This window comes from Pinus tabuliformis, chromosome Q (genome assembly GCF_031772625.1).
Source record: "Pinus tabuliformis cultivar Carrire ecotype Pingquan chromosome Q, CPIR1, whole genome shotgun sequence".
NCBI lineage: Eukaryota > Viridiplantae > Streptophyta > Pinopsida > Pinales > Pinaceae > Pinus > Pinus tabuliformis.
Genome location: NC_142296.1, coordinates 1,199,545,390 through 1,199,572,625, shown reverse-complemented (window position 1 = coordinate 1,199,572,625; position 27,236 = coordinate 1,199,545,390).

Below are 27,236 nucleotides of genomic sequence, written 5' to 3'. Positions count from 1 at the left end.
ATATGTTGGTGATGATAGATTTCTTAGTGTTATAAGGACTGGAACTGTTCATATAGAAAATGGTCAATTTAATGATATATTATGTGTTCCAACCTTATCCTGCAACCTTCTATCTGTATATCAGATAACTCATTCAAGTGAAGGTAAAATCATTGAATTTTCACCTCACGATCTTGTAATTAAGGACCTAAGAGATCCTAGACAGATTTTAGCGACTGGAATTGTTGATGATTCTATAAGGTTGTATAAGTTTAACAACTTTGGGTCATCAAATCTTCCCTCAGTATTTGTTGCTCATAATGATGAAGTGAGCAAACTTTGGCATGAGTGATTTGGTCACTTAAACTATCACTCCCTTCAGAGTCTATGTGAAGAAAATATGGTGACAAGTCTTCCCATGGTATCTTGTAGAGATGGTGTTTGTTCCGAATGTGTACTAGGAAAAAATCATTTGGATAGTTTCGAAAAATGTGCCTCTTGGCATGCCTGAGCCCCTTTACAGCTTGTGCATAGTGATTTATGTGGTCCACTTCCAGTTGTTTCATTCTCTGCCTACAGGTATTTCTTAACTTTCATTGATGATTTCTCCAGACGCATTTGGGTATACTTCTTAAAACTCAAGAGTGAAGTATTTAACATGTTCTTGGCCTTTAACGCCTTTGTTGAAAAACAATCTGGACATCAAACTATTAAGCTAAGATCTGATAATGGCAGAGAATATGTTAACAACAAATTCATCAACTTTTGCACTGAGAATGGAATTCAAATGCAACATAATGTTCCATATACTCCACAACAAAATGGTGTAGCTGAAAGGAAGAATGGTACCTTAAAGGAAACGGCTAATTGTATGCTTCAATCTAAAGGACTTAGTCTTAATTTTTGGGCAGAAGCAATTAACTGTGCAAATTACATAATAAATCGCACTCCTACAATGATTTTAAAGAATATCACTCCAAAAGAAGCATGGAGCTCAATTAAACCAAATGTAAGTCACTTTTGTGTTTTTGGAAGTGAGGCATGGGCCCATATTCAAGATGAGAAACATAAAGCTTTAGAAAAAAAGAGTGAAAATTGTATTTTTGTTGGATATTTTGAAGATGTCAAAGGATACAAACTTATTCCACTTAATTCGAAAAATGTTATCATTAGAAGATATGTAAAGTTTTCTGAAAATAGATTGGCCTACGAGCCTAGTTCGGCGGATGTGCCACCACTCTCTATCCCTTCTACTTCTGAAAATATTTCTTCTTCAGATGATGACATCGAGGATAACAATCCTCCCCCACCTTCTCAGGATCCTCCTTCAGCTCCTCAGCTTCCAAAATGGGTTCGTGCTACTCGGGATGTAGCAAGTGCTCTTGTTGGTGATCCTACAGATCAGCAACGTACACATTCTCAGTTCGATAGAGCCTCTTCTTTACTGGCTCAAGCTTCAGCTAATTATGATCTTGACACCTTTGCAGAAGCTTCAGGCCATCCAAATTGGGACGCAGCTATGAATGAAGAATATCATTCATTATTGGCAAATGATACTTTCTCATATATATATATATATATATATATATATATATATATATATTCAAAATACAAAATAAATTATTAAATATTTTATATAATAATATAAAAATTATAAATTATAAATATAATAACATAAATTAAATTTCAAAGAAAATTTTAAACATAAAATAATTCTTTGGTTAACAAAAAAGTAATTATTCTTTAATGTCAAAGTAACGTTAATAATATTAATATAGATTCATTTTATATACATATCTACTTTGACCAAGGTAGAGAGGAATGCAATCTCTTGATATGTAAAGCTTTATTTTAGAGTGTTAAACTTGAAAAATGGTTTGCAACTAGAGATATTTAATCCATCTAGACACTTGGTTAACACACACACACCCACATATATATTAAATTGTTTTTTTAGTGCATAAATGGGTACAATGCTTTAAACAATATCCTTGAACACTTGGATTCCATAGACTACACAATTTAAATTTGAAATTCTAATAAATATTTGCTATGTTTTAATTACTTACTTTATCTTTCAGAAATTGATATAAAACATACTTATCATATTCCATTTATGGCTTTGAGAAATAAAGTGAAATATTTTACCATTCTCTTTCATACTGACTTGTAATATTATAACACATTAAGCTAGTACCATGATAATGAAATTATTAATGTTTTATAAATTTTTTAATTAATTCTAACCATATATATATAAATATAGTAGAAGGATGTGTGTGAACTAGTGGAGAAAGAAGGAATTTATATTTGACATTACTAATTTATTTATAGTATATTTTATTTTTCTTTTAAAAGAGCCAAATGTCAACTCAAAGAACACATAAGGAATTATACATCTCCTTCATACTATGTTGTAGAATGTCTCTTGTCATAATTATTGCATCCATAAATATATTCTACAATTTAGTAATTTAATATAAAGCCAATAAAAATAAAAATTAATAAAATATTAATTAATTAAAAAGAAAAAAAATCAAAATATCTTTCAAATATTTTTTAATTAAAAATATTAATACAAAGATTTAAGATGCTATATTTCATATGGCATTGATAATGTTAAGTGAGAGACATGAACATAGGCGAGAAAGATTCCATTCTTTCTTTAAAACCACCCTAAATAACCTAATTGAGTAACAAAGTAGTATTAAATTATTTGTATTAAAAATGATATATTTATTATTATTTTAATTTATAATTTTTAAAAGAACAATTATTTCATTTTTTTTAAATAAATTTATACTAAAAAACCAATAATAAATACAATAGGTAAATTATTGTAAATATTTTATTGTAATAAGGATGATGTAGGCTAAGGTATCATTTTATAATTTATATGTTTAGGTTTACCATTTAGCAATCAAGTTGAAGTTTGTGCATTATTTTATGGTTTAAGAATAGTAAACTTCAAAACTGGAATAAACAAACCAATCCCATTATCATTGGTGGCAATATCATTAAATTCATGAGACTTAATCAGCTTCTCTCACAACAAACTAACTTCCATTCTTTTTAGCCCCAGTGAAATACTCTATAACACATCTACAAGGAATTATAGAATTACAAATATAGTATTATCATGAGGATTATTAAAGAATTGAAATGAGAAAAAAATAATTTCTATAGTGAAATTGGAATTGGGTAAAATGGTAAGTGAAGTTGAGTAAGGTGGTGTACCATTTAACAATCAAGTTAAAGTTTGTGCATTATTTTATAGTTTAAGAATAGTAAAATTCAAAACTGAAATAAACAAACCGATCTCATTACATTGGTGGCAATATCAGAATTATTCAATTCGTGAGACTTAATCGGCTTCTCTCACAACAAACTAAGTTCCATTCTTTTTAGCCCCAGTGAACTACTCTATAACACATCTACAAGGAATTATAAAATTACAAATATAGTATTATCATGAGGATTATTAAAGAATTGAAATGACAAAAAAAATTTCCCTACTTAAATTGAAATTGGGTAAAAGGGTAAGTGAAGTTGAATAGGGTGGAAGATTCCGTTTGAGGAGAAAATTGTAAAAAATAATGATGATGTAAAAATATAAATTAAAAATTTATATACTAAAAATAGCAAATAATAAAATATGAAGAATAAAGTAATAAGGTAACATACAAGATTTTGAAAATAAGATAAAGTACAAACCTATGACCTAGTTCTAAGGGATAGTTTAATTGGTCCAAATTCTATTGTTAAGTATCCTTCCAATTGGGAGGTCACGGGGTCAAATCTCTTTGATGCCCTTGGGGTTAGGCCTTCTAGATCTGCTTGAATTATTACTTGTGAATGTAGTGGCTACTCAGTGACTGTGAACCACAATTAAAAAAAATAAACCTATAATAAAAATATATAAAAGAATAAAATAACATAAAAAAGAAATAAGAATAATAATAATAATAATATATATAAATAAATAATACAAATGTAATATCCCTACAACCTTTGGTGTTGGTAAAAAGTAATAAAACTTATTTTAGTTATTTCAACAAATTTTGAATCAATAATTAGTTATGGAATTATCTATGGAACTTGTAAATAGAAAACAACTAACAAATCTCTTGTAAATAGAAAACAACTACGAAATCAAGATTTGTTGGGTCTCAATTGGGGAAATAAATGTATGTACGCTTATAACGAATCTATAAATCTTTTGGTACTTGGGGGTTGGAAAATTAAAGATAGGGGAACCTCTACGGCCTATCTAGGGATATGGTGGGAGAGAGAGCTCTCATTATTAATGGATTTATCTCTGTTTTGAGAGAGATTATTCTAAGGCACAAAAAGGGCATTCTCTTGAGAGACAAAAGGTAAGTGTGTTAGAGAAAGCAAGCCAAGGATCGATTTAAATAATCACTATTAGTTGTTTGTCTAGAAATATCATATATATGGTGCCATAAGGAACTTCACAATGAACTTTCTTCAACATTCTTCAGTCAACGCTGAAAAATATATTTTATTTTCTAATATTGTTAAAATATGCCTATGGAGAGTTTAGAGTTTCTTGCCAATGCAAAATTCACATGTATTAAATTCCGAGCTATTTTATTGTTTGATCCCAAAAAATAATCTAGTTTTTATTGGGAGTGTGCATTCGTGTCTTCTCACCATGCAAAGAAAAGAGCGAATGTTTGTTTTTTTTAAATACTTCTCATGCTTAGAGATAAGTTAATTAGTTTTTTGAAATTTTCAATGGTTCTTGTGTGCATGAGCATATGTTAAATATACTTATATTCTTCAAAAGATTTCTTTTTCATTTGTTGGAAAACTTTCTATGTAGAAGATAAATAAATTACCTAAGTCATTTTTCTTGAAAAAATACATATGAAGCCTACATATAAAAGAAAAAGAAGTCCTGATATTTTGTGAGAAGAACGTGTGTGAAATTTACACACTAAAATATAGAGAAACCATATTGTTTTATTAAAAATGATTGCAGGGAATTATGTGTATGAAGAGCTAGATTATTCTATTAGTATTCTTATGGTTTCTATACATTATTCTTGAGAAAGAAACATGTATTTGTATGCTCTATTTCATTTGATTTCTTGAAATATATCTATATATATATATATATATATATATATATATATATATATATATATATATAATTAGGAAAATAATAGCTAATGTTGTGTAGTAAACAATAAGCTACCGTGCTAGAAATATGTATAATTGCATGCACTAACTATGGTATTAGTTTTCCATTTTGGAAATGAGTATTACTTACACGCCCAAAGATGATAAGTTGTTGGGCTAGTTTATTTCGAAGAAGATATGCATCATATGCACAAAGATAACATCCATTGTGTTAGATTTTTTTTGAGAAGAATATGTACTTTCATGCATGAATAATAGATATTGTACTAAGCTTTCTTTTGGAAAAGAAATGTATTCTACATGCATGGAAACAATAACTATTCAAGTTTTGTTACAACCCTGGTTAAAAATCCATGTAAAAATATATAAGACCCATGGTCATGGGACATGTATTCCAAGCTGAATGGTGACCAAAACATCCTAGTAGGTATTCATTCAGTTTATTATGGCTAAGGAAATTGACAAAGGCAATGGAAAAAGCTTTGGACAGGTAAAGTGGCATTTTGGCAAAATTTTTTAATGAAAAATAATGGAAATTAGGAGAAAAGGAAGGTGAAAGGACAAAGGTTGCATGTGAGGAGGAAAATGAAGAAAGTAGAGGCGTCAGTAATAAAAAGGATTTTGAGGATTGATTAGGAAGCTTTCGACAAGTTTTTGGTGGAACTCTCTTATATTCTCTCTCTCTCATACTCTTGGACACTTAGAGTTTTCTTGGAGCACTGTTGGAGAGTGTGTCATACTTGGAGTTTTGGAGTAATAAGGCAAAGGAAGAGTACGAAAGCACAATAGGACATCGAGATCAGTAGTTACAATGGATTTTTCTTGGATATACCGAGTTGCATGTATGATTTCCTTGCTAGTTTCCATACATGTGGTTTCTTGGTTATGATCTATCATTGGCATGGACGATTTCCTAGATTGACATAGGTTTTTCCTAGCCTTGCCATTTCCTGGATATCCATGGTGTCGTGGGTTCATTTCCTTATGTTTCTCATTGGTTTTGATGTTTCCTTTAGCTTGGGTTGACTTACTAGTCCCAAGAAGCTGTGATTGGAAAAACTCTTTGGAAGCCCTGTGACAACTTGGGTTGATTTACTAGTCCTAGAATCCTTGGTTGGACAAACTCTATGGTAGCCCTTGGTGGGTTAAGCTACTATTCCTGGAAGCCCTGGTTGGAAAAACACTCTGGAAGCCCGACGAAAAATGTGGGTTGAGTTACTAATCCGGAAGCCTTGGTTGGAACAAACACTTTGGAACCCTAGAAAGCTAGGGTAGAGACCAATTTGGTGATGGTTTTGTGATGTCCGACCATGAGGTGGAATCACTTTTCTATGGGTTGAGGTGGTTTGGCATCAAGAAGCCTTGGATAGCTTTGATTGACGTGGTTTATGAGATCTCACGTTCATGCTTGGAATATGGCATGAGGGCAACTGGATGAAGAGATATTTAGCTCAGTCATGTCTACCGTAAGGTGGTTCGTGGAAGTCCCGAACCTGGTTGACATTTGCATCATTAGTATGAGGTTATTTCTCCTTGCTATTTCATGAGTATTGTAATGGTTTATATGTGGATGATATGGCAATTATTTCCTTGGTATTGCTATTGTTATTATGTTGGTTATGAACATGTATTATGATAGTAGTTATGTATGGTGCTCATCATGTTTTACTTGTAAATGAATGAACAATGTATATATGGCCTAATGGATGAAATTGTAGCTAATGTGATAAGGAAACAATTCCTTATAGCGAATCACAGATAAGTACGAGAGCCCTATGCTAAGATCTATTGTTTAAACATGTAGATAACTTATTTGTGACATGTTTGGCAAAATGCTTGTCATGGCTAGTAGGGGCCTAGTTAATTCCTTGTTCAATTAGTTGAACTTGTATCATTGTTCTATTGTTATATTTAAGTTATGAAAGTGTCATTTAGTTCTGGGCAGTGACCTGGGCTCTAGGCCTAAAAAATTGACTCAGATCCTAGAGACCCAGGCACAACAATGGACAAAAATGTCCCCAGACACATGCATACCCATGTTGTGGGAGTGTCTAGAGCCTCTTGGACGCATGCTTGTCCATATCAAGGGAGCATCCATGGGTTTAATGGTCTAAAAACTCAGTGGGATATAGGGTCTAGTTACTGGAGTGATTCGGATGGCTCCTGGGAGTTCTGTTGTTGATGAGGAAGGTCTGTATGGTGTATTTCTATCAGCTCCACTTCTTTAACTCACACATAGGGAGTCGAATCGTATCATAGTAACTTCTCGTCACATGTTTACTCCGGCTGTCCATTTACTTAGGTACATGTGGGAGGAGGGTGTTACAAAGTGGTATGAAAACATGGTTTAACACTTAGACTGGATGGGCATAATGTGTTTTTCATTCATGCATGTAGGTTGTATATGTGTTTGATGTGTATGCATGGTGATGGTCATTTTTACAGTTGTGTTGACATGTATAAGTTGATGATGTTGTTGATGGGATGAATTTTTCATGAATGCATGTCAGATGTATATCCATTTGTTATGCATGTTGGTGTCTATATGTTGTTATGCATGCATTGTCATGATTATAGTCATGCATGTATAGTAGGTCAAACATGCATTGTGAGGTCATTGTATGTAGTTTGTGTCATCATGATATGCTGCTATGTTATGATGCTGATGTGTTGGCTAAGAAAGAGAAGGAGATGTAGATCATCAAAGTGAGCTTACAACACTATACTTTGGCCCGGTAAGAGAAAATCATCATATAGATTTGTATGTTGGTCATGCATGTATGTGGTTAATGGTTGTTATAAGAATTAGGGTTACTTATATACTTGTCATTTTATTGTTGTTATGGTTACATGTATGATAAATGCTCGCTGATTAGTGTAGTCAAATGCACATGTTTCATACACTCATGAATGATAGTAACCTATTGTTCTATGCATTATGGTCATATGCATGATGGTTATGTTTATTGCATTGAAGACCTTGATTTTACATGTATCATTATAACCTGGATTTGTCTATGAAGATGATTATGGCTATGGTATTCAAGTATGAGTCGACTTATTTGTGATAATGTGTTGTACTAATCTAGACTAACACTGCATATGTGATTGCTATGCATAAATGACAATTGTTTATTAGCTTATAATGTGAACATGTTAGTTAGTTACTGTTATGGATATCATGACCTTATTTATGTTTTAATTGATATGATGTGAAGTTATATCATGATAATATAGATTTATTGTGCAGACAAGATAGCATCCCATGAGATACATTAAGTTACGAGTTTTCTTATGTCATCTATCAGTTGTTTGAATGTTTGATTGCTTGAATGATATGAGTATGTGTCTATAAGTTTTCTTACTGAAATGATCTTGTTTTAAGATGATTGTACTAATTCATATGTGTTGAGACAGCTGATATGTACTTCAATGTAAGTAGGTGATAGTTGTAGAATTATGTATTATGACTGATGAATGTGAGTTGATTGTTGAGTATGACATGGTTGTGAGATTTGGTAAAGGTTGATTTGAAATTAATATGTACATGATGTCTTGATCTTTGCAACATGAGACTGACATGTGAGAGAAGTTGCAGGGAAACATGCCTGGTATTAGCTTGAAAATTAATAGTTGATGTTTTTATATAACTAACGGTTGGGTGGTGCGACAATGCATAGTAAGAATCAATTGCAGCAAGAAAAGCTAAAAGAAAGGAAATGGGTGAAAATTTCCTTTGGCTATGTTTGGAAACTGCAATTCCAAATGAATGAGTGCTTTGCCTACAAGAAGTTTTCTTAACCTTGAATTTGTATGACATTATGAGGATATGTGTTATATTCATAAGTATGTATTTGAAATGTATAGAACTTGGTTCTAGTTATGGCTAGATTCATCAAAGGATTGGATTCCCTTGAGAGATGGCGTGGATGTGTTCAGTTGCAAGTAATGTGCTTGGCACAACAAGATAAGGTAACTGGTGTATTGTTATGTTTATTTACGCATTGACAATTATGTTTTTATGGAAATATGATGCAAGGAATTGCATGGAAAAGAGACTACAATGAAACTATGAAGAAGGATCATGTTGATATTTCCTTTGGAAGCACTGGGAACCATGGGGATTGAGTCATGGTGTTTGTTGAGAGTCTTGTGATTTCGATTCTTTTTGCTTTTTTTGTGCTTGATTTGCAGCTTTGTTTATGTGTAGTGTATGGCCATACCTTTTTGTTCGTGGTGTCGTATTGTTATTGGTTTTCATGGTTTTCTTCATGTTTGCATTTTTTCTTGCCTTTTATGTTTTGATTCTTGGGAATTGGTTGGGAAAAGAGGAAAGTTGATGGATCTCAGTGATAGCTAAATGAAATCCAGCACATAATGAAAGACTCAGATGAAGTTGGTGCATGTGTAAGGGCAGCAAAAGGTAAGAGTATGACTGTAGGCTAAGTTGGTTGGATCTATTAGTGTAAAGGGATGGTGGTAGGACAATCATGAGAAAGGTAAAGTGAATGGATGTGAGGTGTCAGATGCGTCGGCTATGTTAGGAATCATTGTTCTCAATGTTGTGCATGTTGTGAACAGATAAAGGGAGTTCTCTTAACTTTGACCTTATGATATATGGTAATTATGTTGTGATCATGATTATTCTGATGTATATATATATATATATATATATATCTATGTATGTATGTATGTATGTCATGTCTTACAGGGTCATCATGGATCATGATTGTTTTTATGCTAATGTTTATATGTATATATGCATGTATGTGTGTCGTTGTCTTTCGTGATCATGATTGTTTAATGCCAATATTTATATGTATATATATGTATGTATGTATGTTGTTGTCTGAAAGGGTCATTTGGAATCATTCTTATGAAGGAATGATTTCTTACGCAGGTGAATGACATGAAGGGTTTCCTAGTTCATGAGGAATCAAGTGGGAAGAGTAGTCCTGACAAATATATGAGGTTAGTATCATGTGTATATTAATTGATATTATGTAATTATAATGTGTTTATGTTATGGACAGGCTAGGCCGAGGGATAAATTGGCGAAATGAAAACAGTGTGGTTTGCGGCATGTTGGGACAAGCATGGATAAGACACTGGAAGCAAGGTTGCTTGGTAGAGACAGTGTGGTTTTGGATGTGTAGTACTATTGTTGTGGATATGTTGTACAGGTTATACATGTTGCATCTGTGATGTTGTGCGCATGAGGTGTTGTGTATATATAGTGTGTGTACATGTTGTTTATGAAATGTTATGTATAGGGTGGTACAAATAGTGTTGTGTGAATGTTGCATATGCAGTGTTGGGTGTAGATGTTGTTTTGTACATGTTGGATATGTAATGTTGTGTACATAGGGTGTTATGTACATGTTGTATATGGTGTTTTGAGCATGTGGTTTCATGTACATGTTTTACATATGGTGTTGTGTGTAGGTGGTGTTTTCTACATGTCATTCATATGATGTTGTTCACATGTGTTGTCCTGTACATGTCGTGCATGTGGTGTTGTGTATGTATGGCGTTGTGTACACGTTATACAGGTGGTATGATGTACATGTGTCATTGTGTACACATTGTATAAGTGGTGTTGTGTACATGTGATGTTTTGCACACATTGTTCAAGTGGTGCTTTGTAGAGGTGGTACTATGTAGTACATATGGTACTTATGTGCATGTGGTATTTTGTGCATGTCATACATGTTATGTTGTGGTATTTTGTGCATGTCATACATGTTATGTTGTGGGCATGCAGTACTATGTATATGCATTGTGTAGTTGTGGTATCATGAGATGTGTATTTGTTGTGTTGTACTATGTGTATGTATATGTATTATGTTTTACATCGAGTGCATGTGTATGTATTGTGTTGTGGTGTACACTGAATGTAGGATATGTATTGCGTTGTGTTGTACACTAGGTGTAGCTTTATGTGTGGTATCTCAGGTCTAGGTGCATGTATTGCATGGTGTTGTATGTCGTGTGTGGTTGTATGTGTGTGATGCACACTATATGCATGTGTACATGCTTGAGGAGAAGACATTGGGTGTTTGTTAGGTATGGAAACCAATTCGGTGTGCGTACGAAATAAGGAAAAAGGTAGAAGCTAAGGATTGATTAAAGGATAAGTATTATTATTTTATTCTAGTTTTATTATGCATGTGATATATGATTCTGGTCTATGATGATTTTATGTGATCTATGATTCTGGTTTATGATGGTTACATGTGATTTATGATTTTGATCTATGATGGTTGTGTTTTGAGCTAACCTGATGTGATATGTTTATACATGATGAATTGGTCAAAGATGCTAGTTTGACTTGTTGTGATAGGAAGCGAACAAAATTGCAACTGTACATTGTTGATGGGCCACCAATGCGTTATGATTTGAAGTTATTTCAATTTATTTTAAATATAATGGAAAGAATGAACATGCCCAGTTGGGTGGTTGGAACTGAATGCAAGAATTAGCAACATCAGAAGGAATTGGAAAATGAAACAACATGTTTGTAAATCACTTTGAGAGCAGGGCCATTGTGGGACCATGGTACCTAACAATGTCCATTGATCACCGTGATCATTCTATGACCGATATGATTGTTTGAGGCAGGGCTATGCCTTGGTTTTTAGACCTTTTAATGTGAGGAAACCTTGCTGAGGGATGCACTGCCTGGGATGGGGGTGCCAAAAAAATTTGTAAGGTATGTGACTGTTATCCTGCTATCCATCTCGTGATGTCTTTCAGCTCGTGCCTTCCCTTTCAAGTTGCATGCTATCAAAGGCTTCTAAGGGGCTCACTCTCCTCCCGTTTTTCATGTTAGAGCCTTTTGTGCACCTTCCTTGACTTGCTATAAGGTCACACCCTTGCTTCCAATAAGGACATATTACCTACCTCAGTGCGCAATCGCAGTCAAGGCGATAACGTACTACCCACTGTTGGGACTCCTACTCCAAACAGTTTGAGGTCTAGTCGGGACTTCTTGCCGGGGAGATCCCCTCACATGTTGATGGATCCAACACAGTCAACAGTTTCAAATAGAAATGCATATCCATTTTTTTTGAGTTAACATATATATTAATAGATTTGATTTGTGTTTGGTAAAGATAGTTTAGATATTCTCTTAACATGTCTCATTAATTTTTAAATAAGTTGAATCCCGCAATCTCTCTCTCTCTCTCTCTCTCTCTCTCTCTCTCTCTCTCTCTCTATATATATATATATATATATATATATATATATATATATATATATATATATATATAGACATACAAGAAATAATACTAAAATTAAATGGCTTTGTGTAATTATTTTCAAATTTTTTGTTGGAACTCTTAAACCCCTCATGAAAGAGCCCAAAAAAATATGATTTTAATGTAGATTTTTTCTGCTGAAATCAATGTAGATTTTTGTTGTTGTGTTGTGTGGGTTATTTGCTTGGTATCAAAAGCCACGAGAAATAACTAACTAATGTTTGTGTCCCGATTTTGTCCACACACTTCTCAACACAAAGAAGTTCCATGTATCTAACCCTGCAACAATAATATTCGATGCAACAAATCAACAGATGGATTTGACAATAGTGGGTAGATTTAAGGAAGGTGCATGGGATTTAGTAATCAAAAGATGGATTTGATGATAGTGAGTAGATTTAAGGAAGGTGCATGGGATTAATACTGGTTAATCACTCATGGGCCTATCTCAATGGTAATTCTGACACTATTAATTAAGATCCTCATTTTTTTTCCTATGATAGCCAATCAACGATATATGTGTGTATGGGGGTGTCATGAAACAGATTCTCTTGCTAATCATATTAGATACTTGTAATATTCATTGACGCTATTTCATAGAAAATACATGAGTATAATAGATTATGCAATCCTGAGAAGGCATTTACATTCCAAGTCATTTTTTCAATGTCTTTAACATGACGAGAAGCTAGAGAACCTTTTCAAGTAACACATCCACATGGATGAGGAGATTCGTTTCTTATTGGATTGGTTTTTTTCCATGGGTTTTGTTGGATTTTTTATTAGTTGGTTTGTTAAATAAAGCATGGATATGTGACCTTGGAATAGGGTGACATGACTGAAGAGCTTGCGTAGATAAATTAATGTGTTAATAAAAACACTACACAGTTTTTTGTTATTTTTCAATGGTTATAGTATTGAATCAATTCAGGATCAATTAAAAAACCTATATGAATATAAGTTAATGTGTTAATAAAAACACTACACAATTTTTGTTTTTTTTTCAATGGTTATGGCATTGAATAAATTCAAGATGAATTAAAAGCCTAATATGAATAGTTGTTTAGCTAGTTTAAGAGTTTGACTTCAAAATGTTTAAGATTTGGAAGTTAAGAATGGAATTGGAATTCATCTCAAAAATGGAATCGGAAATTTGATGGAGTTAAACCTAACCAAGGAATATTTTTTAGTACATATATATTTAGTGTGTGTTTGATTTTAATATTATTCTTCTTGATGCAAGTATTAAGGGGCTTGGAGTTGATAATTGTAAGAGTATTTTAATACTCACAATCTTATGTAAAAATATATAGAAGAACTCCATTATATAGCAATGGAGGATGCACACTGTCGGTTAAGGATAACTATGAAAAATGGGTAGATGCAAGTCCCTAGGTGAGGTTAGAGCTCACCATAATTGGCACATAGGGAAATGAAGCGTTGGAAAAGACAAACTCCAACACCCGCTCTTAAGCGAAACATAGGGAGTAACTAAAGAAAAAAGGAAACAAAGAATGGGTCTCGGCAATGAGGCCTGATTAGGTACCCATGTACAAACTCTCATAAGCAGAGAAAGAGAGGAAAACCCATAGGAAAAAATTCCCCACAAAAGAGAAAAAAATATAGTGCTCAAAGTATCATGGAGCTGAAATTGTAGATCCCATAACGATCCACTAAATGGCAAGAAAATGGGCCTGCTCCATCAAGAAGTATGAAATGATGAAGTACCAAAATTCTAAGGATGAGAGTTGCGAAACCTCAATGAGGTTGGTCGATATCTGAAGTAGGATTGTTGCAGAGGCACACAGGTTAATCCGTATTTAAACAGGAATGTAACAAATTACATATATAACCATAAACACAAAGATGCAGCAAAAATAAAACTTCATTTCATTAATATCAAGGAATTGAAATATGCTTACATACAAAATGAAAATAAACTAGCTCGGATGATGGTATCTTATCTCTAAGAAGAGATTTGGCAGCTACATGCCTCTGAACTGTGTTCAAATTATGCTTGAAGGCGTATTTTTATTGAGAAACAATGGAAAACCCAAAACATCCAAAAACATAACCCTAGGAGATGAAACACCAAGCTATGGGTCCCATTGGGGTAAATTCGTACATCAACTTCCTAGGGTTGTAACTTTGGCATACTACCTTCATTTGATGCACAAGATACCTCGTTAGAAATATCTATCCAAGTAATACAACCGCTGACAGTGAATACGAAGTTAAAATCATGTATTCACCCATGGTTATTTTCCAAAATAACATTGTTTTGGGCCTAAAAACGGCTTCAGAACTTCAAGGCCCTAAAAATGGCCAAAAATAGTAAATTGTGCTACAATTAAGGAAATTGAAAAACTAAAAGAAATAATGGTGAGGGTCCTAGTGGAATAGGCAGATGGCCACCAATATCCACCTAGATCACAGGTGGAAAACAATGTCAACTGCTCCAAAAAAATCTTCAAAGAAATTAGGTGCGAGTAAAGACTCAAGACAAGGTTTCAAACAAAATCAAATCCATCAACCAAATAAAAAACACTAAGGCTTGAAAGTATGGCAATCTCAACTCAAACTCTATATAACAACACTTCTGATGTTTTCTGAACATTGTCACCATCGCAGTGATCAAAGCAACAATATATGTCACCATCTAATTGCCCCCCCCCCCCCGTAAAAGAGAATTATGGAAGGAGCGAGAATCAATAGTCTTCATTGTCATTGAATTTCCCTCCCTGAAGCAAAATTGAGGGAACAACAACAATCAATAATGAACAGCTGATGCAACATATTGATATGAGTTTTGCAAGCATTGGTTCAATTGATGCCATGACCATCCATTGACCCATCCACAAATGATATTGATGGTTGGCATTGGTCCCTGATTCAATATCTCATGTCTCTTTTGTAAGGATCTGAATGTAAGACTAGTAATTGACCAAGAATGATGATGCTTGGGTAGTTTTTTTTCTGATGAGGATGTGCACATAGCTCATTTTTTGTTTTTTTAAACACAAAGTTGGGTGCCACAACATTCTCATCTAGAATGGCATTAGAAGCCATATCATCAATATGTTTGTCACAATTAACAGAATAATTTTCTTTAGGCACCTCACAATTGGATGTAAGTGATGAGGCAACAACATGATTGTATCCAAGACCTGCTCTTGATGCCTGCACTTCACGGTTAATAGGAGCAACAATTCCCCATCCATTGTTCCCCAGTCCTCTACTGGTATATCCCATTTTTCTCAGCAATTGAGACCCAATACCAGTAGTATGGTTTTCAAAACTGGGTGTGACAACAACATGTGATGATTCATGATCATCTGTATTAGCCATATGACAATCAAAATCTTCATGTTTGGAAGAAGGAGAGCTTGGCACCTTAACATCAAATGTCTCCATATAAAATTTTTGAAGACGACAAACTTCGAATTCAAGTTCCTGCTTAGACTCTTGCAGCTTTTGAATGACCTCATCCTTCTCAATCAACTATTGAGACAATGCATCATAATCTTGTTTCAAAAGTTGATATTGTTCCAACATTGTTTATTTTAAACAATCAATCTCCATAATGTGTTGATTATTTTTCTCTTCCAACTGTTTCTTTAAATTTGTTATTCTTGAGTTCGAAAAATACTCAACTTCCTCCTCCAAGTCATCAAGGAGATCAATATTCTCTTGAAATTCATCTGCAAGAATCTAGAATTATTTTCCCATGGGTAAATGTAGATGTTCAACCTTATTGATTTTGTCAGCTATTGAACTTTTCAACCTATTTTTAAGTGTTGCAACCTTTTCTTGCAAAATAAGTACCACTGACTGCAATTGAATAACCTCTTTACGAAGTTCATTTGCCTTCTTCTGATGAAGCTCCTACAACCTTTTACCCATCTTGAAAAGACAAAGTTGAAAAATGTAGTAGCCACAACACAAGGCTGATAATAACAAGAAAATCTACTTTACACTTCCAAAAATTATACAAATCAAACAAATTCGTCTAGATATGCATAACTTGCCAACAAACAACCATCATAGACCATCAATTACATAACCATTTTCCAACAGCCATCACAGACCATCAACTACGTAACCATTCTCCAACGACTATCATTTACAAATGCTCCTAATATATATATATATATATATATATATATTAAATTCCTTGGACATTAATATCCTTGGTTTTTAAAAACTACATGTCCAAAATAATTTTAGCTTCTAAAAAATTGTTTAAAAAAGACCTCATGAATTGAGCCCCCATTAAAATAGGACTTCATTAAGAATGATGTTTTTTCGACGTGGTCGAGTGGACCTGCTTCAATCCATTGGGAAAGAGATATACGGTAGCGACAACATAGTTGGAAAAATGGAGTACCACTCCCAGTGCATCAATAATACCAATGGTCAGCATGAATGGGAGGACCATGGTTTTCATCTCGTCTAGCCTTAAAACTGTACTAGAGACATGACCACCGGGTCTAAACCAAATTGATCTGAATAGTGGCAATGATTTAAACACCAACAATGATCACAAAGATCAACCACTCTAGTATATGACATAGTGCATTGCACAAATGATAAAACAAACTCTGATTGTATCAAAAGTATAGCCATTGCAAAGAAGCAAATTTGTAACTACCCAATATAGCTCTTGTCGTTTCAACTCTGGAGAATTACAGCACTATCCATCAACTGCACGAGAATTCAACAATGCCACTTATGTCAACCAACAAGGGATACCCCGCTTGACTTCCATGACTCAATCGACTCTCACCACAACAATTCGTCAAAGGGAAAAAGGTTAAACTTCACAAGGTAAATGGTCTACACATAATTTAATGCCTGTAGCCACACTTTTTGAGTGGTGGAATTGCTTGTGCGTGGAAGCGGAGGACCAGTACCATATAAACTGCTACAGATCCCTTCAAGGAGAGAACAAAAGGAGCCCTGATAAGGGTTTCAAACTCAGATCTGATCAAAGCACACATGATCATAGAGAAATCCTATTTCATATATGATAGATCTCAAAGAAATTTTGAGGCATCATTGAAATATAAATCTCATTCAATATCATTAGAAAAAAACTTTGGCAAAAAATCACGAGGGCAGAAACCACCCACTTTCATACCATGTAAGAGTATTCTAATACTCCCATTCTTATGTTAAAGTACATAGAAGACTTCCATTATATAACAATGGAGGAGAGCCAATGTGGGTTAAGGATAACTATGACAACTAGGTGTATTGTGTGTGTTCCCTATGTGAGGTTACAACTCACCATACTTAGTTCATAGGGAAATGAAGCATTGGAAAAGACAAACTCCAACAATAATTACTTTAATAGATATGGTTTGTGTTTGTTATAGATAATTGAAATATTCTTTCAACACTTCTCCCTAAATTTAAAATTAGTTAATTTTCAAAATATATATACAAATTTATTAAATAAAAATTATATCAAGAAAAATTAAAAAAAACCGGAATTAAAGATTCAATCATCCCATAAAAAGAAAGGAACCCCATATATATTTATAAGAGGATACAACAACACAAAATTTAAAAGTTAAAACATAGCACTGCATAAATGCATTTAAAATAGAAATATAAATTAGAAAAAATATTAAAAATAAATCATTTCAAAGATATTTTTGTTTTTAAAAATTGAAGTGTAACAATGCATAAATGCATTTAAAATAGAAATATAACATAAAAAAATATTAAAAATAAATCATTTCAAAAATATTTTTGTTTTTATCACTATTAGATTGATATTCCAAAAACAAGAAATTGTAAGCATTATTTATACGGAAATATTGTTAACCACTTTTAATATGGTCGTGCTATACGGAAAACATGACATAACTATTCTAATACATAACCAAATTGATCACGAACATGATACCTGTTAACATCAACTTTATCCAAATTGATCACGAACATGATACCTGTTAACATCAACTTTATATCCAAGGTCCTTTTGTGGCCAAAGCCATTCTTTGCTTCCTTTTCTAGGAACATGTAGAAGTTGTCATATAGTTGGCTTCATTCCAAATAAAAGTTAGATTACCTTATGAAAAAGCATTTAGAAAATAATTACACCCACAAATTACTTCAATTTTTTTTTAATTATTTCTTCAAACTTAAATATAATAAATTTATAAAGGATTTAGAAAATAATTACACACAAATTAATTTACACTTGTTTTATATTATTTTTTCAAACTTAAATTAATTCACACTTGTTTTATATTATTTTTTCAAACTTAAATATAATACATTTATATAGTTATCGTGAGATTTAATTTATTTAAAATTTAGAGAAATATTGAGAAAATATTTCAATTATCTATAATAAACAGAAAACAAATATACTAAAGTAATTATTAAATCCAAACCCCTTAATACATACATAAAAAACAACACTAAAATCAAACCAATATGCATTTATGTATTAAAAAATTTCTGAGATGAATCCATAATTTCATTCTTAAATTCCAAATTTTAAACATTTTGAACTTAAACTCTTACACTAACTGAACAACTATTTATACTTGGCTTTTCATTGATCCCGGATTGATACAATGCTATAATCATAGAAAAAAACAACTACATTAATTAATATCTACAAGCTCTTCGTCCATGTCACCCTATTCCAAGGTCACGGCTCCATGTTTTATCTTACAAACCAACTTTAAAAAAATCTAACAAAACCCATGACAACCAAAAAAAATTGTCATTCTTTTACATCAAAGTATTTGCTTTATTTAACAGAATACAAATCCCCTAATCCATGTGGATGTGTTCGTTGAAAACGTTCTTGATCTTCTCGTGATGTAACCCATGAAAACCAAAGCAATTGTCATTATTTTACATCAAAGTATTTGCTTTATCCAACAAAATACAAATCTCCTCATCCATGTGGATGTGTTCTTGATCTTCTCGATATGTTAAATCCATCGAAAAAATACTCGGAACATCAGTGACTTCTTGGACTTGCAAATGTATTATGCTCGTGTATTTTCTATTAAATATTATGAATCAATATTACAAATGTATGATGCTCGTGTATTTTCTATTAAATATCATGAATCAATATTACAAGTATCCGGCCTGATTAGTAAGAGAATTTATTTCATGCGCGACCCGTACACGCATATATCACTGTATCAGTGAGGGCTATCAGAAGGGAAAAAAATAGGGATCTCGATGAATAGTGTCAGAATTTAATGGGATAGGCCCTATTTGTGATGACCCCGTAAAACATGTAATTATGAAAAGTTACTATGGTAAGAAACTAATGTGAACTGTTAGTTACTGTTATTAAATGATATTACTTTATTTTATGAATGGGAGATATTTTGGAAAAATGCTGGCAGTCTCCTAAGGGAGGATTTCTAAAGAAAAAGAAACAGTTATAAAACTGAAAAAGAAACTAACCCTTCAGCCAGGAAAAGTCCTGGGAAGGAAAACCCCTGGTCTGTTGGGACAGAGAGAGGGGGGAGAGAAAAATTGGGAAGAGAAAAGAAAAGAGAAAGAAAAGAGGGTTAAGTCTGGTAAGGACCAGATAACCCTAGCACAACAATGCATGAGACTTGTTGAGGGCTGCAGGCCTGCAGGACAGCTCGGGGGGAGAATCCAATGTATCAATGGATCTCATGGTTGGGTGGATAAAAGCAAGCATACAAATTGCAGGTGAACTTCTGGAGCGTTGATTCTTGTGTCTGACAAATCAGGTATGGTTAGTCACCAGACTCAAACCTCTGTATTCCGTATATTGGTATAAAGGAGTAAAGTATAGTTAAGCTCAAGTTTTCTGTGGCTAGCTAGATAACAGTTACCTGAAGTATTACAGACAGTTTTATGAGAAAATATTACTGACTGTTCAAGCCTAACACGCAAACTAGCTACTATATAAATGCATGTTGATTGTGAGATAAATGCCTGTTAACTGTGAGAGCCGAAGCTTGTTAACTGTACAAATTGATATATGATAGCTGTAAAAATCAATGCATGAGAAACTGAAGGAATCGATGCATGATAGCTGTTAAACTCATTGCATAAATAACTAAAAGAACCGATACATGTTAACTATATAAATCAGTGCATAAGCGACTGTAAGAGTCGTTGCATGTGAACCAGAAGAAGGAGATGCATGGTAGTTGCATAGAAATAACAGCTACGAATAGCCGAGACATATCTGTATAAAACCTCACGAAGGTCTTCAGTACTATAACAGTAAGTGCATGGCAACAAATGCATAAATTATTCAATGGCAAAAGGAATCGTTAACAATCTTTAACCCTTAGAAAGAATCATGGAACAATAGATCAACATTGAATAGTCGTATTACTGTAACAAACATGAAAAACATTGGCACTAAGTGCTGTAATAGAATACGGTGAGGCCATCCAAGAAAGCTCATCGAACCCTGTACCTAGGGTTTAGTTTCACTATACATGTAAAACAAGTGTAAGACGACTGTATTAATGCGGAATACAAATGGAAACCATTACTTAACCAGTAAAGGCATTCTGTTGGCACACAACCGCGGTGGTAAGTGGCCATTCAACTGCCGTGTATAGTCACGAAAACGTCGTGTGAGTAGAGGGATATTATAAACAAACCCTCGTCATTATAAAACAAATCCTTGTTATTATAAACAAACCCTCGAAAGGTACATCTCGACTCTGTTAGCAGAGGAAAGATAATAGCAGAAGTGAACCTGTATATTTGAAGAGGCAAGTTCATATGCAATAGATAACCAGACAATAATTTTAAACGAAACGAGCACTGTACATTTGGAAGCAAAGCTCATATGCATATGGACAACAAAGTTATTACTGTAACTTAACCCAGCGGAAACATGATCATCATACTCCAAGGGAGGAAAGTGAAATATATATACATTAACAGCGTGATAAATGAAACCCGAAGGGTACAGTAATAGACTGTCCATAAATGTCCAGCGAGCCGAGGGGCAAACCCTAGCCTCTTCTGAAACCCGATACATTTGAGAGAACACAAACTAATATCTAACAGCAAAAGAACTGAGATAATATATATTCCAACTTAAATCGAGTTCACCCTGTTCCGGCAAGGAAGGTCGTGAACCATTGAAGCCAAATACACAAACTCTAAGCGAGGTATCAAAATAAACACATATAACACAAGACTGTGTAACCAGATTTGATGCGGGTTTCGGCATGGCAAGGCCGACCGCTAATCTCAATCAGGGTTTGGGCCGAGCAGAGGAACCCTGAGACAGCAATAAGAGTTGCCATGAGGAAACCCTCAGCCAAAGGATAAGACGATACAAGTAAACCCTCAGGCATTTAAACAAATCGAAGCTCTGCATCCATTGTAAAGGATAAATACCTGAGAGTATTTCGAACGCATGTTCTATCCTGGAGCGGCAGGAGCATCAAGAGGTAAACCCCTGCAACAGCGAACAATAGAAATTAGTCATGAGATTTTATTAACTAAAACAATTAACTCTGTGTCATCAAGATACTGAGTGTACATTAGCTGTAATGAAATTCTTGAACCGACGGATAAATTACCTGGATGGCTAGGCAAGACCTGGCACACGTCGGAGACAAGGAATTCGCTGAACTGAACAAGCATCCGGTAAACCCAACAGGAACAAATAAACCCGAAACATGCAGTTTGGGGTATATATAAACCCACTAAACCCTGGAACATATGTGAGCCCTTAGATCTATGCAGGAAATCCTCGCCGTCCATCCAAGCAGAAGAATGGCGCGTAAACCCTAGCGTGCTTTCCGAAACTTCACATGGCCCTTGCACGGTGATGGACACCTGGCCAAGGTAGGTGAAGGCATTACATGTCCGTCACACCTGGCTTTGGAGTTTACATGGTACAACAACCAAGTGATAACCTTTGACCTCATCCGATCACCCATGATTCGTAGGGTAATAAAACAGAAAGTAAACTTTGTGTATTAGGTTGACCATGTGGATATGTGAACCATGACAGTGCATGGGTATTCGAGAGCCATCATATATACATGTGTATAGTAATGTTTATGTTCGAGTATGTATAAGGTGGGTCATAAAGTATTTGAGATGTAATTAAATTTTTTTTTTTTTGTGGTATTTTTACCATGGAGTGTGACAATGTGGTATCAGAGCAGAGGTTTCAGAACTGTGGCCTCTGGAGCAGTAAGATCCAGCTGCATCATATAGTACATGTATGAGGAAGAATTAAAGTCCGCTAACTGTTTTCTGTTAATTAATTAGGGGATAAACACAGAAACAGCAATTCGCTAACAGTCAACAATAAAGATGGAGGAAACGCAGGGACCTGACAGCATTCCTCGGGAAAATCCAGAGCTGTGGGTACAGCTTGGTGCAGAGACACGCAGTACCAATCTGGCGATACTGCAAACTGTTCAAGAACTGAAAAATGAAATGGCGCGTCTGCGAGAAGACAACGCGCGATTGATAGTGGAGCAGGAAAGAATATTGAAGAGTCTGTCGGACAGACAGAATCCACCATTAGCCAATCCTAGTGCAGAACAGCAAAGGGCAACTGAAGAACGGAATTATGCACCTGAAATCTCAGAGGAGAAGGAGGACCACTTTGACAATGTAGTAGAACAGCAGACTTCAAAGAGGCAGAAAATGGAGTTACAGGGAGAATTCCGGAAAATTAAGCCTCCACATTTTGATGGAGAGCAGGAAGAAGCGGCAGAGGCTTGGTTAATTAACATTAACAAGTATTTCCAGCTGTATGAGTATGATCAGAATCTGAAGGCGCGGCTGGCCATTTTCCAGCTACAGGGCAAAGCAACCCTGTGGTGGGAAGAAATTAAAATTGTAAAAGGAGTAAGTGAGCAAAACATAACCTGGGAAAAGTTTCAGAAATACTTCAAGGAGAGATATCTAACCGAGCGTTTCTATGATGAGAAGGCACGGGAATTCCATGATTTACGACTGGGACAGCAGTCCATGGACGAGTTCATTAACCGCTTCACTTCCCTGCTTCGCTATGTGCCATACATCAAGGAGGAGAAGGCCAAAGTGCAGAGATTTGTGAGCGGCTTACCAGCTTATATAAGAGAACGCATTGAGTTTGATAATCCTAGGACAATGGACGAGGCGATTCGTAAGGCAAGAATCTGTTATCAGCAAAACAAACAGAAAGGAGACATTTCAAATAAAAGGTGGAATGAAATAAAGAGCAACAGAATTGCTGGTAATAACAAAGGAAGTCGTGGTAATGGCAGCAAGGGTGCTGGTAAAGGACAGATTGGTAGGAATGTAGCAAAGAGTACATTTCGGACTAAACCAAGTGAGAGCAGAATCAGTGAACCACCTGCCAGGTCCGACCTTGAGGGAGTAACCCGACCTCCAGTCCAATGTTGGGGTTGTGGAGGACCGCATTATGTTAAGAACTGCCCTCAGCGTAAAGGAGTGGATCAAATATCTCAGATCCAAGAAGCATCGACTGTTGGGGAAGTGGCGCGCAGCGTACCCAGGATTAACGCAGCCTTGGATGACCGTCAAGCGGAATACCAGCCGACCATGGTGGAGTTTGAAGGTAAAATTTCAAATTTTTCTATAGCTGTTCTTATTGACCCAGGAGCTACTTTAAGTTATGTTAGCCCAAAAATAGTAGAACAGTGTAAGTTATCTGCTGAAAAGTTCAGAAACCCATGGCTGGTACAGCTAGCCACAGGAGCTAAGAGACGAGTCTTAGCCAAAATTAATAACTGTCCTTTTAGCATAGCATGGCAGCCAATTACAGCAGACCTGAATGTCCTTCCATTGGGGTCTTACGACATCCTAATTGGTATGGATTGGCTGGAAAAACATTGATCGTTGGTAAACTGCAAGACCAAAACTATCTATTACAAAGATGACTTGGGGCAGCAGCAAGAGTTGCAGGGGATTAAACACCCTGTACAGATCCGACCTATCACTGCTTCTCAGCTAGCCAAATGTCTCAGAAAGAAGTGTCAGATTTACGTTATCCAAGTGGGTTATGCAAACCAGAAAGACAAAATATCTGCATTAGACAGCATTCCGGTGGTGCAGGAATTTGTGGATGTTTTTCCTGAAGAGGTACCAGGATTGCCTCCGAAAAGAGACATAGACTTCACTATAGAGTTAACACCAGGGGCAGCCCCGGTGTCACGGGCACCGTACCGGATGAGCGTACCTGAGTTGACAGAATTAAAAATGCAACTGCAAGAGTTGCTGGACAAGAATTATATCCGCCCCAGCGTGTCACCATGGGGAGCTCTAGTGCTATTTGTCAAAAAGAAAGATGGAACCCTCCGTATGTGTATAGACTATCGTCAGCTGAACAAGCTCACGATTAAGAACAAATACCCCTTGCCTCGGATTGACGAACTCTTTGATCAGGTAAAGGGAGCAAAGGTTTTCTCCAAGATCGATTTGCGATCTGGTTATCATCAGATCAGAATTAAAGAGGAGGACATTGCCAAAATCGCTTTCAGAACACGCTACGGGCATTACGAGTTTGTGGTGCTGCCTTTTGGCTTGACCAATGCACCCGCCACCTTTATGTGTTTGATGAACAGCATGTTTCATCGGTTTTTGGACAAATTCGTGCTGATATTCATTGATGATATTCTGATATATTCTCGTTCCCATGAGGAACACAAAGAGCACCTGAGGATGGTGTTGCAAACTCTTCGGGAACATCAGCTATATGCTAAGTTTAGTAAGTGTGACTTTTTCAAGGAGGAAATTCAATATTTGGGCCATGTGATTACTAAAGAAGGAATTGCAGTAGATCCTGAGAAAATAAAGACGATTATGGAATGGCCCATACCCAAGGATGTAGCTGATATCAGATCCTTTATGGGACTAGCTGGCTATTACCAAAGATTTGTGGAAGGTTTCTCAAGGATAGCCTACCCTATCACTTCCTTGCAGAAAAAAGGGAAGGTGTTTAAGTGGACAGTGGAATGTCAGCAGAGTTTTGATCGATTGAAGCATTTACTCACCACTGCACCCATCTTGAGGATAGCTGATCCTAATAAGGATTACGTTGTGTGTACTGATGCAAGTAAAGAGGGTGTGGGTGGGGTATTAATGCAGGAGGGGAAAGTAATTGCGTATGAATCTAGAAAATTAAAAGATCATGAGCAGAAGTACTCTGCTTACGATCTAGAATTAACAGCTGTTATTCATGCGCTGAAAATGTGGCGACATTACCTCTTGGGGAGGAAATTTCTGTTGTTAACAGATCACCACAGCTTGACCAATTATTTCAGTCAACCTACCTTGAATGCAAGACAAGGTCGTTGGGCAGATTTCCTAAGCGGATTTGACTTCGAGATTAAGCACTTAAAAGGCAAAGAGAACCGGGTGGCTGATGCATTGAGTCGAAAGGTGCAGTGTTTGTGTGAACTTTCAGTCAGCAAGTGGCGAAACTCTCTGTTTGAGCAGATTAAATCAGCAGCAAATCAGGATGCTGAATACCAACAGTTAAAACAGCAGGTACAACAATCAGTTAATGAAAGATTACAGCAAGGTTATACATTGGACAATGCTGGCATGCTGTATTTCCATAAAAGATTATATGTACCTGATTCGAATGACCTTAAGAACCTGATTCTGGACGAGTTCCATACCAGCCACTACACTGGCCATCCAGGATACCAGAAGATGGTCACTGCACTTAGGAAGGAATATTTCTGGCCTAGAATGAAGAAGCAAGTGGTTGAGTATCTGGCAAAGTGTTTAGAGTGCCAGCAAATTAAGGCAGAACATCAGCATCCGGCCGGGCTATTACAACCTTTGCCTATTCCGGAATGGAAATGAGAAACCATTTCCATGGATTTTATAACCGGTTTGCCACGAACGAGGAAAAACCATGATTCCATCATGGTGGTGGTTGATAAGTTGAGTAAGGCGGCACATTTCATACCCGTTCAGTCCACTTATAAAGCGGTGCAAATTGCTCACCTTTTTATGCAGAATGTGTTCAGACTGCATGGACTACCGAAGGTAATCATTTCAGACCGGGATGTAAAGTTTACATCCACCTTTTGGAGGACGTTGTTCGCTGAGTTGGGAACACAGCTGAACTTTAGCACAGCCTACCACCCGCAGACCGATGGTCAAACCGAGCGAGTAAATCAAGTGTTGGAAGATATGTTGAGAGCGTACGTGATGATGAAACCAAATCAATGGGAAGAGTATTTGCACCTGGTTGAATTCGCATATAACAATGGATATCATACCTCAACACAGTTGAGCCCCTTTGAGGTTCTGTATGGGTGAAAATGCCGCACACCCTCAAGTTGGGGTGGACCTAAGGATAAGCTGAGTTTGGGTCCGGAAATGCTTAAAGAAATGGAAGACATGGTGAAAAGAGTGCGTGCCAATTTGAAGGCTGCACAGGACCGACAGAAAAGTTTTGCAGACAGAAAAAGAAGGTTTAAAGAATATCAGGTTGGTGACCATGTGTTTGTGAGGATCCAAGCTAGGAAAAGCACACTGCAATGGAGCGGATGTGCCAAGCTGGCTCCTCGGTACTTTCGACCTTTTCAGATCTTGGCTAGAGTGGGGCCGGTGGCTTATCAACTCGCCTTGCCAAGCCATATTAGAATTCACAACGTTTTCCACGTTTCTGTCCTAAAGAAATATGTATATGATCCTAAACATGTGATCAAATGGCAAGATGTTCGGGTAAGAATTAATCCCGTTGTTTTGAACATGCGGATATACTTAATGGAAACTGATTGAAGTTATTGATTGTCTGCAGGTCGAACCGGAAGGCGAGGTTCTGGTCGAACCACAGAGCATTCTCGACCGGAG